This window comes from Dipodomys spectabilis, unplaced genomic scaffold (genome assembly GCF_019054845.1).
Source record: "Dipodomys spectabilis isolate Male_0828 unplaced genomic scaffold, ASM1905484v1 ptg000096l, whole genome shotgun sequence".
NCBI lineage: Eukaryota > Metazoa > Chordata > Mammalia > Rodentia > Heteromyidae > Dipodomys > Dipodomys spectabilis.
Genome location: NW_024870773.1, coordinates 15,648,914 through 15,664,768, shown reverse-complemented (window position 1 = coordinate 15,664,768; position 15,855 = coordinate 15,648,914).

Sequence of the window (15,855 nt, the reverse complement as noted above, 5' to 3'; positions counted from 1 at the left end):
CTTTTCTATATACTTATCCATTACGAGTGTAATTTCCTTTACCTCTTTGAATATTATTTTCTTTAGTTCTTTGAAGATACTTATGGCGGCTGCTTCGAGATTCCCCCCCCCCACTTTTTTCCCCTGAATCCAACATCTGGGGTACTCATATTCTTTTGACTACTCCAGTTTTTTGACTATAGGTCACTCTTTACCATTCCTTTGCATGCCTCAAACTGTTTAGTTGAATATTTGCTATTGCAGACAACATAGTTGATTAGCTATCCTTTGTGACTTTTCTTCTTTCTGAGGGATGTTGAGAGGAATCTGAACTTTGTCCTCCTGACAATGGCATATGCCATTCTCCCCACCCCCACCCCATGGCTTTTATTTCTAAGTGTGGTTTTTCAGGGGTTAAATGAGCTCACTCTGAAGGCAAGAGGTGGGTTCCCAATTTCTATGACTTACCCCAACCCATCCGTGTGAACTATGGTACTAAGAAGTTTGCAATGGCGGGGAGAAATACTGGAGCAGGCCTGGTTGAGAACCCTGCTATTCTACATAGTCTAAAAGTTTTAAAATAAATTCTTCTCAATGTGCTTTGGTGCCTTTGGTTCTTCAGAATGCTAAGACTGGTTGGTTTTGCTAGTTCTTCTGGTTTTTATCATTGCTTTGTGAAAAGACTTATAATGTCTATTTACATCAATTAATTGTACATGGGGATTTTATTTTGATATGTCCCAGATGCATACAGTATGCCTTGATCAGACTCTCAGACTCACCCCATCTGTCATTCTCCCTCCCCCCACCCTCCATTTTCTCAAGGAAATCTCAATGAACTCCATTGCTTCATTGGGAGAGAATTTATTGATCCACTTGCTAGATCATGCTGAAAATCAGCAACTTCTTTCTGGCTTCATTTCTCCCCATTGATTCCCCCCCCATTGACCTTGTCATTACTTGAACATACTAATCCAATTTCTCTTGCATGGACTTTCTCATGGTTAATTTAATGTGTCAACTTGACTGGGCTAAGGGATGCCCAGCGAGCTGGTAAAGCATTATTCTGAGTGTGCCTGGAAGAGTGTTTCTGGAAAAGATCAGTATTTGAATCTCTAGACTGAAGAGAAAGGATCTTCTCTCACTCTCATGAATGTGGATGGGTATCAGCCAGCCAATCCATCGAGGATCTAGATAGGAAAAAATAGATGAAGAAAAGGATTGGGCCATTTATCTTTTCCTGCTCTTGCTCATCAGAGCACCGGTCTTGGTCTTTAGTTTCCAAAATTAATACTCCTCCCCAGCTCCCATGGTTCTCAAACTTTCAGCCTCAGTGTAGAAGTGTGGTTACCCTGGTCCTCAGGTCTTCAAACTTGAATTTGACTGGAGCTGCTCTGGGACTTCTTACCTTCATTTTATGAGCCTGTTTCCATCATAAATGTCATTTTTTACTGTGGAGCCTTTCCCTTACCCAGGGGGATTTAAGATCATAGATAATGTAGAACCTTATACACACTTTTCCCTACACTTACATACCTATGACATATTTAAATTTATGAATTAGGCAATTAAGAGAATAATAACAACATAGGACAATTAGAACAATAAGATCATAATTAAAATTCTATGAATGTCACTGGGCACCAATAGCTCATGCCTGTAATCCTAGCTACTCAGGAGGATGAGATCTGAGGATTGTGGTGCAAAGCCAGTTTGGGCAGGAAAGTCTATGAGACTCTTATTTCCTATTAATCGCCAAAAAGTGAGACATGCAGGTATGGATTTACTGGTAGAGTGCTAACATTGAGTCAAAAAGCTCAGGGACAATGTCTCTGAGTTTTGTCCCCAGTACTGGCCTGTGCACGCACGTATGTGCACACGCACACATGCACGCGCGCACACACACGCACACACACAATTCTGTGAATGTGATAACTTCTTGAAACATGTGGAGAAACATTAATATTTCCAGATTATATTTTCCAGAAGAGAAGTGAAATTTCAAAAAGATGAGAATTATTGTCCCCCCCCCCCCCAACCCTATAATCCCATCTTTATATTTCCACCTTCTGGCAATAGTTTTTCTCCACATCTTAAGTAATTTTTTCTTATCATTCACATTTCTGCTCAAATTCCACCTTATAGAAATATAGCCTTTTTTGGCTATATATCTGCCTTCTGTTTTCTCTTCTGCCTGTCTCATTATCTTGTTTTATTTTCCCCATGGAAATCACCAACATTATAGTAGAATTATTTAAATTTTGTTTCCCTCAAGCTTCCTAGGGCATAGATTTGGTCTTATGAACTGTCATGTCCCCAGATTCTGGAATCATCTCAATGAACATCTGTTGATAGGATGACCTTGCCATGAAGTTGACCTTTGTCTTCTACACAGTTGTCTGTTTTCTTTTCTTTTGGTTGGTCGTGGGGCCTGAACTCTGGGCCTAGGCGCTGTCCCTCAGCTCTTCAGCTCAAGCTAGCGCTCTACCACTTGAGCCACAGCTCCACTTCCAGCTTTTTTCTTTTGCCTATGTGGTGCTGAGGAATCCAACACAGGGCTTCATGCATGCAAGGCAAACACTCTACCACTGAGCCACCTTCCCAGCCCCAACAGTTGTCTGTTTTCTATGCGTGTCCCAAACTCATTTTTCTTTTCTTTTCTATTTTTTTTAGCTTTCAGGGTAGTGTGTACTTTTTTCAACTGAATCTTCTTTTTTTGTTTTTTTTCATGTTTTTATTTTATTTTTAAAATTATTATTATATGTTTTTATTGTAAAAATGTTGTACAGAGGGGTTAGCATTACATGAGTAGAGTAATGAGTATATTTCACAGTGAGCATTGTTACCGCCTCCTAGAGCTCCCTTATGACCCAACAATCCCAGTTTTGGGCATTTACCCAAACGATCACAAACAAGATCATACCAAAGCTACCAGCACAACCATGTTTATTGCAGCATTATTTACTATAGCTAAGATATGGAACCAACCCCGATGCCCCTCAGTAGATAAATGGATCAAGAAAATGTGATATATATATTGATATTATATATATATATATATATATGTGTGTATATAAAATGGAATTCTATGCCTCTGTCAGAAAGAATGACATTGCCTCATTTGCTAGGACACATTTTCTGAAAATGTGTGGAAACGTAAATGTCTTCATAAACAGCAGGAGCCTTTTCCTCACACATAGGGCAATGTAGATGCTTCAGACACCATTTTCCTGGCTGATGAAGGAGATGCAAAAGACCATTAATCCACTTGAATAGTTTCAGGCATACTTGTTACAGAATGATCAGGAAACTTCCCTTCTCTGGACTAACTGGTTCTTTTTTGTTATCTCTTGTTCACCTTCTCCACTCAGTTTCTATCATGTCAAAACCACATCTCATCAGACTAGGTTGTAATGGAAGTTGCTATAAAGACTGATTAAATAATGTGAACACACTAATAGAACGATTATTAGAACAGCCAGAAGGACGAAAAAAGAGAAGTAGAGCAAGATAGAAGGGCTAGCACTTAGGTGATGGCTATGGGTCCTTGTTGCTTGTGTTGGAGAGAGACAGACAGAATAGGAGAAACTCAGAAGAAAGTGTGTGTTGAGAGTGGACACAAAGTTGTATGGTGGCCCAAAAGGAGAGGATAGATGTGGTGCTCTTGGTGAAACAACAATGGCTGGGAACAGGAAAGATTTTTCCAAGAAGACAAACCTACTGTGAATTCTGGAGGATTGACAGGGGTTTTTGGACTTACTGTAGAGTGAGAAGTAAGATGTTCTTCTACCTACAGCATGAGACCTCAGAATCATTGCAAAACTGGCCTGGTCTCATGTAAGGACTGAGTATTAGAAAAGAGGCCACTGCCATTATTTTCCAATAATGACTACTTTCTGTCTCTATGAGTCATCTGAGTGCAATTAAGCTAACATTTCCTGCTTTTCTTCTGATGTTCTAGAAGAATTGCTTAGGAACCCATTAAAGCCAGGACAATGAGCGACCTTAAATATAGGTCAGGCTTCACAGAGTATCCATTGCTCATGCTTGTAATCTTAGCTACTCAGGAATCTGAGATTTGAGGATTGTGGTTTGAAGCCAGCCCAGGCAGGAAAGTCTGTGAGACTCTTATTTCCAATTAATCCCCCAAAATCCAGAAGTGGAGTGGTGGCTCAAGTGGTAGAGTGCTAGTCTTGAGCTTAGGGTCAATGCTCAGGCCTTGAGTACAAGACCCAGGACCCTTACTAAAAGAAAAACAAAAACTAAAACAACCCCAAATAATCCAGGAGTCCTAGCTAGCCTTTCTTTTTGTAAAAAATTATTTTATTGTAAAGATGCTGTACAGAGGGGTTACAGTTACATGAGTAAGGTAATGAGTACATTTCTTGTTGAACATTGTCTTTCTTTATGACTTGCTGTGATGGGTCAATAGGGGAGACAGAACTAAGGTGCTTCATCCTTATCCTGAAGAACGAGATTGAAGCTAAAGGATAAGAAAGGAAATCAGAACTTTTCAAGTGTCTTCTCTATAGAAAAGCTTTGGAGACCATTAGGGGCCTCCCTTGTAATCCATAAGCCTGAGGTTTTACAGAGTTTGGGTGTGGTGGCTGGACTGGGGAAGGGCAGGAACATGATGGGCCAGTGATAGCCCTTCCTTACCCACTTGCTTCACTTAGAAATCAGTGGTGGTGCTTACAGGGAGACCCAGCTCAGTATGGGAGCTGAGGGGCCAGCCTTGTAGAACAAACCCCATCTTACCCCATTTCTTCTTCTTTTCAACTCGTGGTCTTCAGGTTCAATGCATGTTTTCTTCTTGAAAGACTATATTGAGGTCTTCTGACCAAACATTCAAACACTCCAGTTACCAGGGTGCAGATCCACCCTTCCATCTGTCTCCTGCAAGGAGTATTTTGGGAAAATGAATCACACATGGCATTCTGCTCAGATGTCACCAGCAGGCTCCTGGTGGTAGGCAGCCTCCGGGGAAATTTGGGTTAGATAGTTAATCACCGAGTCCTATGGACTGTGCCTTTGAAATCTGTCTCTCATCTTGTCTTTGGAATGTTGCTCCTCTCTTCCCCTTCCATGCCACTATAACCAATACTTTTTCATCTTGACTCTCCATCCCCATGCCTGGATTTCAGTACTCTTATTCTTTGCTCAGCCTGATTCTCTGCTTAGAAAATTCTAGTAGCTTCCTATTTTCTTCTCTTGAAAGGTACGCAGCCCTGCCAAGCATTGCTCACTAATTAATTTCCAAGTGTTGTTTTTTTTTTTCAATTAAAAAAGGCAAGGATTAGTTACTGGCCCAATTTCACCCTAACCTGGATTGGGACTTCCTGGTTTCATTGTAGTGATATGGTTAAAGAATTCAGCTTGATGAGTAATTTCTCAGGAGTGAATATAGCTCTTACTTCACCTGCAAAGCAGATACTCGTTTCTAAAATATTATTTGGAGACCACAACTGGGTGAGGTTGCTTATTAGAGGCACTGTCCATATGATATAAAATGTATAATATGCCTAATAATTTATAGAATATAGTATAGGAATAGGAATAGAGAATATGTAAAATGTCATACATATATGTATAGAATATATAATATGTCTAAGCAGGAATGTGCTGTTTCTCTCCCATTTTTCAGAAATGTTTATCATCCCCAAAGCCTTGATCTGCTTCATTAATTATGTTAGTCATTCACTTTAAGACTTCTCCCCCACCACCCCTCCTGCCACTACCACTTGATTTCTTCCATTTTAGGAGATTTGCAGTGGAGTTTAGCTTTAGAAAAAAAAATACATTTTGGATGGAAGTGATGGCACCCATCATAATAGAGATAGAGTTTCCTCAGTACTTAACAAGGTTATTTATAAAGTCTGGATTAAAGTTAATGACCCACAAGTGTTAAAGGTTCAACATGCTAAGAAAATTTCCGATCTTGCCTGAATAGTGTATGAAGGTTGAGGATAGTCACGCGAGATTTCCATTTAGGAATGAGAGGTCCTGTGTTGCCAAGTGGCATCTTCGGCAGGGCAGGAAGTCAGGAGGCAGTGGGTACTGTTGGAGCATTTAAGGGGGATTGGAACAATTCAAGAGTTCAGCAGGCTCAAGAGATCAGCTCCTGTTTCCATGCAGGTGTCCCTCTTGCCACCCAAAGCCAATAGCCCTGGGCTCTTGAGCATCTCTATCCAAGCCTGTGTTTGATTGTATGGCTGTTTGTTTTGGAAATGTCACAATAAATAACTGCAGAAAGGATATGAGAGAGGGCTTTCTTAGGAAAGGCTACACATTTCTTTGGGGACCTAAGGTCTTAGGCATGTGGTCTCTACTAAGAGGAAATCGCTACAGATAATATTTGCTTTTACTTGCTGCCTTCCCCCAGGACAGTAAAATAGAAACAGGAACACAGTTGAAAAAAAAAATCTGTTATTTGTTCAACTTGAGAAGCCTTGTAGTTTAGTCATTTTGGTTAAACAAGGAAATAAGCATACTTGATCCTGAGCTCATTTCTCAGTGCCCTGAGATGCACCAGTCAGATGCACTGGGCTCAGGATGGAGTGGGAGCCATTGGGGCCAGCTCTTTGGGGAGCATGTTAGGACGGTCTTATATGGATTAAACCTGGGGTCCCTCATGCCTACTGCATGAGAATTTCTGGTGTAATGAGTGAGTTTGGAGATAGGTTTGCAGCCTTGGATAAGGTAGAGGGAAGGAAAAAAAAAATCAAAGACCCTCTTCTTGCTATGGCATGTTCTTGTTTATGCACGCGTCGGGGGCTTTCTCCCCTTAATCTGAACATCACTCTGTCAGGGTTTTGGCTCAATCATTAAAAAAATACCACAAGAATCCATGAAGCAGAGCCAAATCTGACATCATCAAACCGAAACCTCCCTATCTTAGACCTGTCTGTGCAGGGCCTATTACTCAGGGGACAGAACAGAAGGATGTCTAGTGGCATCTGAGACAGCGACCCTCCCCATGACTCCAGCCCTTCATCCAGAGTTGGAAATGTCCCCTACGGAGTCCTTGAATCATTCAAAGCTCATCAAAGAAAGGACTCTCCTTCCCTGGAGAGTTGTTTATTTTTCTTCCTAATTACGAAAGCCTAAGATAAGGTATCTTTCTGGCAAGGTTGATTTGGAAAGTCTGATCTTCAGTTCCTGAGACTGTCTTCCTTTACCTTTACAAAAGAGTTACAGCCACAACAGCCCAGCAGGAAGATAGTTGGATTCCACAATCTTAATGAAGAAGGGGCCAGAGAGTCAGGGATTACTGAGTGACTGGCTCTTCCAAAGGGAGTTATTAGACAAAGAAGAACAAATCTCAAGGAGAGGTGGTAGAAGCATCTGTGTTAAAAGGAGAGGACTTCAGCAAACTAGCTCCTCCCCCACCGCTTCCCCCCACCCCCCCAAGCCATTTGGAAAGACAAAGGGCTCACCCTGGGGGTGAAAGGGACTAATTATACTTTAAATCTCAGAGGCAGCTTCCTCTCCAGTTGTAGCTGGCAGAAATGAAGAATGAACTTTAGTATCTGCTCTGAAGTGGGGAGTCCAAAGTGTTGAAGAGGCACACATGGCTGATGAAGAGGAAGACACACATTTAAAATAAGTCCCAGAATGCTTATCTCATTTTTTTTTTTTTAAGGATGGGTGTCTAATAGCCGTAGAATAGGACTCTGTTTCGATTGTAGTTAACATGTCTTAAACATGTCAGGAAGAAGAAACTATTTGCCAACCCTCCAAAGAGTTGAACACCCAGGGACGTCTCCCTCTTTCTGTCTGTGTCACTATCAACATACTGGGTCCTCCGAGAAGCAGGTGCCAAGATGAGATGAATGAGTGAGTATTTGTGTAGAGGACCACCTGTACATGTGGGAGACCATGGAGGTGGGCGGAGGTCAGGAAATGCTGAAATGGACTCAAAGTGAAGATCAGGAGGAGGAAGTCTAGGTAGGAATGTCCAAGACTTATGGGTAGTTCAAGAAAGGTTGAACCAGGCCTTTGGAGGGTCTACGGGCAAAAGCAAAGTGCCATGTCTCCCAGGCATGTCCTGCTGTGTCTTGTCATTGGCCAGGGCCCACACATGAAGTTGATGTAGATGCAGCTGCAATGACCTCTTTGTCAGTTACACTCCCTGTAGTCTGATTTTTGTGTGATGCTTTCTCAAAAGTGCGTTACGGGTTTATTTAAAGCAGCCTTGGTGGTGCATGCCTATAATCCATCCTTTTGGAGACTGATGCAGGACGTTGTGAGTTCAAAACCAGTCTAGGCTCTATAGTAAATCTTGGGCCAACCTGTGAGCTATATGGTGAAAACTTGTCTGAAAACAAAACATTAAAAGAAAAAAAAACCCAAAACAAAACAAAACAAAACAAACCCACCAAACAACAGCACAAGAGAATTATTTTAATCCTCTGTGCTAGAGAGTTCAGTCATTTCTTCTTACTTCTAATTCCTTCATAGGGAATTTGCTCCACTTTGAGCTCAGATAGGAAAGTTCCAGTTCCTGTATGTCCTTTGGACACAGATAGTATCAGCCATGGGTGGACTCTAATTTATAGTGGGATATAAAAAGTGGGCTATAATTTACAATCTTAGCCTTCCATTTGGGATTGGGGGATGGAGACTGAGTTTGTGGCCTATAGGAAAGTGGAACTCAGAGGTTATGTAAGCACAAGTGCAGATGTTTCTGTGTGGACCAAAAGTAGAGGAGAGCGAAGTGTAGAGAAACTTGAATGAAGCAGTCATGGAGGAAAAAGGAGACAGAAGGGAGGAGAGATAGAAAGAGAAAGTGAGAGTGAGGAGAGGAAGGGAGAGGACAGAAGAGGGAATTCTTACTAGGGCCATCACTATAGCATCCGTAGAAAGGGAAAGACACATTGGGAGTAGTGAATTTCCTTCCCTGGAACTTCCCTTTGTACAGGCTTAAGCAACTCTGGCAGGGCCAGGTCACGTGTTCCATCTGTGTGTGGCTCCATGGAAGTGCAGATCTTTTGTCTCCTAGTGTATATATGGATGGCTGTGGACTTGGTAACTGGGTCAAATGGCTTTACTGAGATGGAAGGTCCCTCTGATAAGGGACCTCTGTCCTTACCCAGGCACGAGAGAGGCCAGCCTAGAGCCACTGCAAAGGAAGAAGAAAGTGGAGATGAGTAAGAATGTTTTTGTAAGTGAGCCGGGGTGGAGGTACAGGTGGGCTGTTGGGCAAGAGATGGCATGTATACTTCTTTCAGGTAATGTCTTCCTCTAAATTCCTGGTTCTATTCTTTGATTCACTGAAAGGCGACTCATCTTCAAATCTTCGAAGTGAGGATGGGAAAGTCCGTGACTACTGTTGGCTGGTCTGGAGTATCATGGAGAAGAGAACCAGGTCCTAGTGGATCCCATCTAGCTACTGAGAGCCTGGGTTCTCATCAACCCCTTTTAGTCCTTTCATGCTTTTCATGAAGGTAAATAGAAAATGTCACTCGTGGTGAGCTGCACTATGAGGCTGGGAAAGGAGGAGGAGATACCAAAACCAAGAGATCTGAAATTCCCTTCACAAAGTCTCCTTGTTGGGTTCATTGTTTCCTGGAAGCAGTTAATAAAATGGCACCATAGGAGGTAGCTCTGGAGATCCTAGCCAGGGGCAGGAGCTCAGCTGGGGTCTTCTAGCTCAGCCCGAGAAACATCAGGCATGTAACTTTTGGTCATTGATGGTAGCTGATCCGCTTCCACAGAAAGCTGGTGTGGCCTCTCCATTGGTATAATCTGAATAATTGCAAAGCAAATTTTAAAAAACCAGCCAACAATGGGCTTTGGAGAATGTCCCTAATTATTGGGAAGCTCTAGGACTACTGGGGGGAGGTGTTGGTATGGTTATTAGACAGATTACAAAAAAGAATCTCACAGTCTGTTGGGAAATTGCCAAATCTTGAGAATTATTAACTATCCCAAAATGTGGGACCTATTTCTAACTGAGAAGACTGAAAAGCTCTCTGGTGTTTTGGGAAATTCATAGTTAAAATGTAAGCCTATTCTCTGCTGAAGAAATGGGCTTCTCTATTAGAGAAATTGTCAAGGCCTTTTGGGACAAAGAGAATTCCATCTTTAAAATGCATTTGCTATTGAGAATACTGCTAGGGTTAAGTTCCAGTTAGGTTAGCTGGTCAATAGGTATGTGAGCCATATAAATTGTACCCAGCTCAGTGTTTTGTCAAGTCATGGACAAATCTACAAAATAGCTCTTTTGATTTTTTGAGGAGAGGGTCAATAAATTTAGTGTAGAAGTTATTCTAATTCCAATGTTTTTTAGCTTCCCCACATTTTAAAAGCATCAGGTCATCAATTAGTTTTACAAGAGGGGTTTGTTTTGACACGTCTATGTATGCAAACAATATACCTTGACCAGATCCAACCCCAACTCGTCATGCTCTTTTGACCCTATTCCTCTTCCCACAAATTTCAACAAGTTTTGTGGTTCCATTTTTAAAGTTTTTTGACCATATTCACCTTCTTCTACCATATGTATATCTATCTGTCTGTCTGTCTGTCTCTCTCTCTCTCTCTCTGAGTGTGCATGCCAGTAAGGGGGCCTGGTGCAGTCCCTTAGCTTTTCCGCTCAAGGCTGGCATTCTTCTACTTGAACCACACTTTTTCCCTTCTTCACTTCCAGTCTTCTGTGGTTCATTGGACATAAGAATCTCACAAACCTTCTTGCCTAGGCTGACTTAAATCCTTGATCCTCAGGTTTCAGCTTTTTGAGTAGCTAGGATTATAGGGGTGTACCACCAGCACCCAGCCTTCCTTCACCCCTCTATTTTTTTTTTTTTTTTGGTCAGAGGAGCCATTACTTTCTGTTTGTGTCACTTTACTTATTTCAGAAATGACTAATTTCTAGCTGGGTTCCTGTGGCTCATGCCTCTAATTCTAGCTACTCAGGAGTCTGAGATCTGAGGATCGCTGTTTGAAGCCAACCTGGGAAGAAAAGTCCCCATGAGACTCTTATCTTCAATAAACTACTCAAAAAAGCCATAAGGGCACTGTGGCTCAAGTGGTAGAACTCTCACCTTGAGCAAAAGAAGCTCAGGATAAGCCCCAGAACTGGCAAAAAAGAAAGAAAGAAAGAAAGAGAGAAAGAAAGAAAGAAAGAGAAATGACTAATTTTTGAAAGGAATGATCAGATTTGAGAAAACTAAAGTATTTTTGACTATTTAAATCACCATTATCCCTTTTACTGTCTTATAAAATGTGGATGGCCAAGCAAGATTAATGGAAATTAAAATAAGCAAGATTAATGGAAATTAAAATATTTTGGTTCAGGCCTGGTGCTGGTGGCTTATGCCTGGAATCCTAGTTACTCAGGAGGCTGAAATCTGAGGATCATAGTTCTAAGTCAGCCTGGGCAGGAAAGTCCATGAGACTCTTATCTCTAATTAACCACTGAAAAGTCAGAAGTGGACCTGTAGCTCAAGCGGTAGAGTGAAAGCTCAAGGACTGTATCCAGGCCTTGAGTTCAAGCCCCAGGACCAACATGTACAAAAGGATTTGGAACAAAGTATGAGAAGGTACTGCTTTACCTCACACGTGTGCTTCATTTACTTGAAAATTGATTATGTACTTATTATGTGTTGAATATAGCGCATGTATTCACTACTGCAGAGAGATATGATGGGAGCACAAAGCCAGGTTTTTGCTCTTTTGAAACCTACATGTCATATGAATGATACAGTTTACAATGAAGCATTAAATTACATCAAGGGTCAGGCGCTGGTGGCTCTGCCTGTAATCCTAGCTACTCAGGAGGCTGAGATCTGAGGATTGTGGTTCAAAGCCAGCTTGGGCAGGAAAGTCTGTGAGACTCTTATCTCCAATTAACCACCAGGAAAATGGAAGTGGTATTATGGCTCAAGTGGTAGAGTGCTCACCTTGAGCTGTAGAGCTGAGGGACAGCACCCAGGCCCAGAGTTCAAGCCCCACGACCAACAAAAATAAAAATAAATAAATTGCATAGCTGGGCTCTGGTGGCTCACGCCTGTAATCCTAGCTACTCAGGATGATGAGATCTGAGCATCACAGTTCAAAGTCAGGTCAGGCAGGAAAGTCCCTGAGACTCTTTTTTTTTGGGGGGGGGGGGGGTCTGGTCTTGGGGCCTGAACTCTGGGCCTGGGCGCTGTCCCTCAGCTCTTTAGCTCAAGGCTAGCACTCTACCACTTGAGCCACAGCGCCACTTCCAGCTTTTTCCTTTTTGCTTATGTGGTGCTGAGGAATCAAACCCAGGGCCTCAGGCATGCAAGGCAAGCGCGCTACCACTGAGCTACCTTCCCAGCCCCGTCCCTGAGACTTTTATCTCCAATAAACCACTAGAAAACCAGAAATGGCGCTGTGGCTCAAGCGGTAGAGCACTGGCCTTGAGCTGAAGAGCGTAAGGACAGCGCCCAAGCCCAGAAAGACCAACCAGAAAAAAAAAAATTGCATCAAAGCCAGTATGTATCGGTGGTGAAAATCTTTGATGATGAATTAAGAAATATATTCTCTAAACTTTATCATCTAAAGAGCTATGATCTGGGTTACATTATCTAAATAGCTATGGTATTCTGAAAAGTGCTTGATATATTCTTTTTTCCTTCTGTTCTGTGGCTTCCCAAAGGTCAGAGCATCTGATGTTTCCTTTAAGTCCACTGAATTGTCACCTAGATCTTCATGTCTAACAGATGTTTAACAAATACACAATAAATGGGCAGACTTCACATTCTCTTACATGTCTATCATGCTAGTCAATGATTATGGTGTGGCAGATAATTATTATTATTTTTTGCCACTGAGAATTGAGCTGAGAACTCTCATGTGCCAGTTTCCTTAAAAAAAAAAAAAAAAAAGAATGTTGGAAAAATATCCCTCCTTCCCTTCTCTACACAAGACTAAAGAAACCAAGAATCATGTCCCACGGTACATCGGCTTGTTGACCTGCTGTTTCCCTGGCTTTATGTCTCTGTGCCTTTATGCTTGCTATTTCACTGCCCAAAGCCAAGATGAATTTCATTGATTTTTCTAGTACCTCTTCTTAACTTGTCCATTGACAAAGATCATCTGGTACCCATATGCTTGACAGAACACTCAATACCAACATGCTGGTCACCTCCCCGAGGCAAATGGCCCCTTGTAAACAGCGAGTGAGCTAAACTTAATATTCCACATGACAAGGAAATGGAAGACATTTTCAGGATGTCATGAAGACAAAGCAGTTGATAAGTCCATGCAGAACTGATGAAGAGACTCTCATTATTTGCTGTCAGTTTCTCTTTGATTTTGATCCCTTCTCTGTTGGCTTATGGTGGTCCTGGAGCATCCAGAGAAAGTGTCTATCCAAATCATGTCCAGGTGTCCAATGGCTACTGTAAGGTTGAATAAGTGATTCACTGCTAAGCATCGCCCCCCCCCCCCCGCCCCCCTCCCCCACGCTCCATGTCCTTACTGCCTTTCCTCACATTTCTATGTCTGTCCCTCAGTCTACAAACTGTTTACTAGTCATGACTATTGCTTATTCTTAAATGAGCATGTTGATTTTGGATTAATGTTAATTAATTTGGTGTGGATATACCTATGTTTGAAACCAGGTAAAATGCCAGGGCAGCCATCATAGGGATAATTCATTAAGAATGCCTTTAAGCAATGAGGGAAAATTGAATGTGGATTAAACATCAGAAAATTATCAATAACTTTCTTTTTGTGTGTGTGCTGATACTGGGGCTTAAACTCAGGGCCCTTTGCTCTTACTTAACTTTACCTCTCCAGTCTGGTACTCTAGGGCTTGAGCCGTATCTTAACCTCCAGCTTTTTGGTGGTTAATTGGAGTTAAGACTCTCATGGATTGTTTTCCCTGGGCTAACTTTGAATCGTGATCTTCAGATCTCAGTATCCTGAGTAACTAGGATTAGAAACATGATCCATCAGTGCCTGCCTTCAGTAATTTTCTGGGAGTAGTAATAATACAATGATCATGTAGGAAATAATCTTATTTTTCAGGACATGCATAATTGCTTGGTTTTTGTGACTTATAATATCTTCTTATTTATTTATATATCCATTATTAGATAAAGCAAAACGTTAACTATTTTGGCTTCCAGATGATGAGTCTATGTGTAACCATGATTCTATTCTCCTGCATGCTTGAGGATTTTAATAAAAGTCCTGGAAGGGGTGATAAAGCAGATGTTTCTGATCTTGGGGACAAGCATGACCCCCAAAGCTCCCTCTGGAATCATACTTAAGCCTCCAGTGTCATAGAATAATCTTCCCTTCAAGAGCACATCCCTCCATCTTCTTTGGTAACATATTTTGTATTTTCATAATCTTTGTTGTCAAGGGGCCTCTTTCTCATGTCTATTTCAAATGATAACTGAAGTACTTAGGCCCTCGGCCCTTTCAAGTCTCTTCTGGTTCCTAATCTTAAGGAGGAGTTTGGAGAAGGTAGTAGTTTCCTTTTTATTCAGGATGGAAGTTCTCATGTGACATTCTGGAACTGCTGGTAGATCAGCTTTTCTCCAGTGTGGTCTGCTATTTATCTGGAAACTCTGAAGAGAAATAGAAAATAGGACTAGAGGCTAAGCCAGACAAGTCACATGCCCCCCACTGCATTTTGTCCCCGACTCTTCTCTGGCATTCTTTCCCCAGAGGGCCTTTTCTTTCCCTTATTGCTTTATCTAACATAGCACCCCATGATTCCCCCTCGCCCTTTGTTTCCTTAATTTACTTAAAAATTGCATCCATAAATGTCTAACATTACATTACACACTTCTTTATGTTCACTGCCTATCTCTCTCAGTAGAATGTTTACTCTGAGGAGGAGAACTCAGTCTATGTCAGGAAGCCTCCAATTTTATATTTTTTTGGAGATGGTATGATGTTGCCCAGGCTGAATATGAATTCCAGTTGTGTTACCAGATAGAGTGGATCTAGAGTGATCACTAAATTTTCAGAGCATTTTGGACTCCCCTGATCCTCCTATCTCAGCCTCCTGAGTAACCAGCACACCTGTGTGGTTTTCCAATTTAAATGGGCACAAGAATCTTCTGGAAAGCATGTGAAAACAGATTCCTGGGGACCTACCCTCAGAGTTACTGAATCTGTATTCAAGGCTCTGAGGTAGAGCCCAAGAACTGGTATTTCTAGTAAGACCTCAGGATATAAAACTTTTTGATCTATACCCTAGATTTTAAGAGTAATTAGTCTATTCTTTACCAGTGTATTCCTGCACACAGCACAGACAATGCTTCACAATACTTGTTGAATAGGTAGAAGGATGGATAGATTAGCGGATGAGTGAATGAATGAATGAATGAATGAATGGGTGAAAGCTGTCATGCTGATATTATCTCTGGAAGTGAGAGAACATTTGAAAACCAAATGATGAGTAGTAGAGGAAAATAATGGGGTCCTCACATTGGTGGCCTCTATCTTGGGGGTCTGTGTACTTTGCTAGGAAGAACATGGACAGTCATTATATGAAATCATTCAGAACCCTTAGTAAAAGATTTAGACATGTTTACTATCATTTCACATTTTCAAGAATGATTTTTATAGAGGATGAAGTTTGATTCTAGTGTCCATAACCAAAACAGAGAATGGAAGGAAGTAGATGAATCAAAGGTTTGAATTTCTAGAATGTTCTTCTGTTGGCCCTGGTGTCTTCCCAGAATACTCATTCTTCATTTGGGAAATTTCCTTCTAGTTGGTTCTCAAGGAAGCCCCAATGTAAGACACTTCATTTGGAGTTACATACTTAGGGTATCTGAACAAACACCAAAAGGCCATTTTCCTGTTGTGTTTAATTTCTAGACTCTCATAGAAACAGAACAGCATTTGTCAAGTGCCTCAAATTCTTTTCCTCAAGCTCTATTT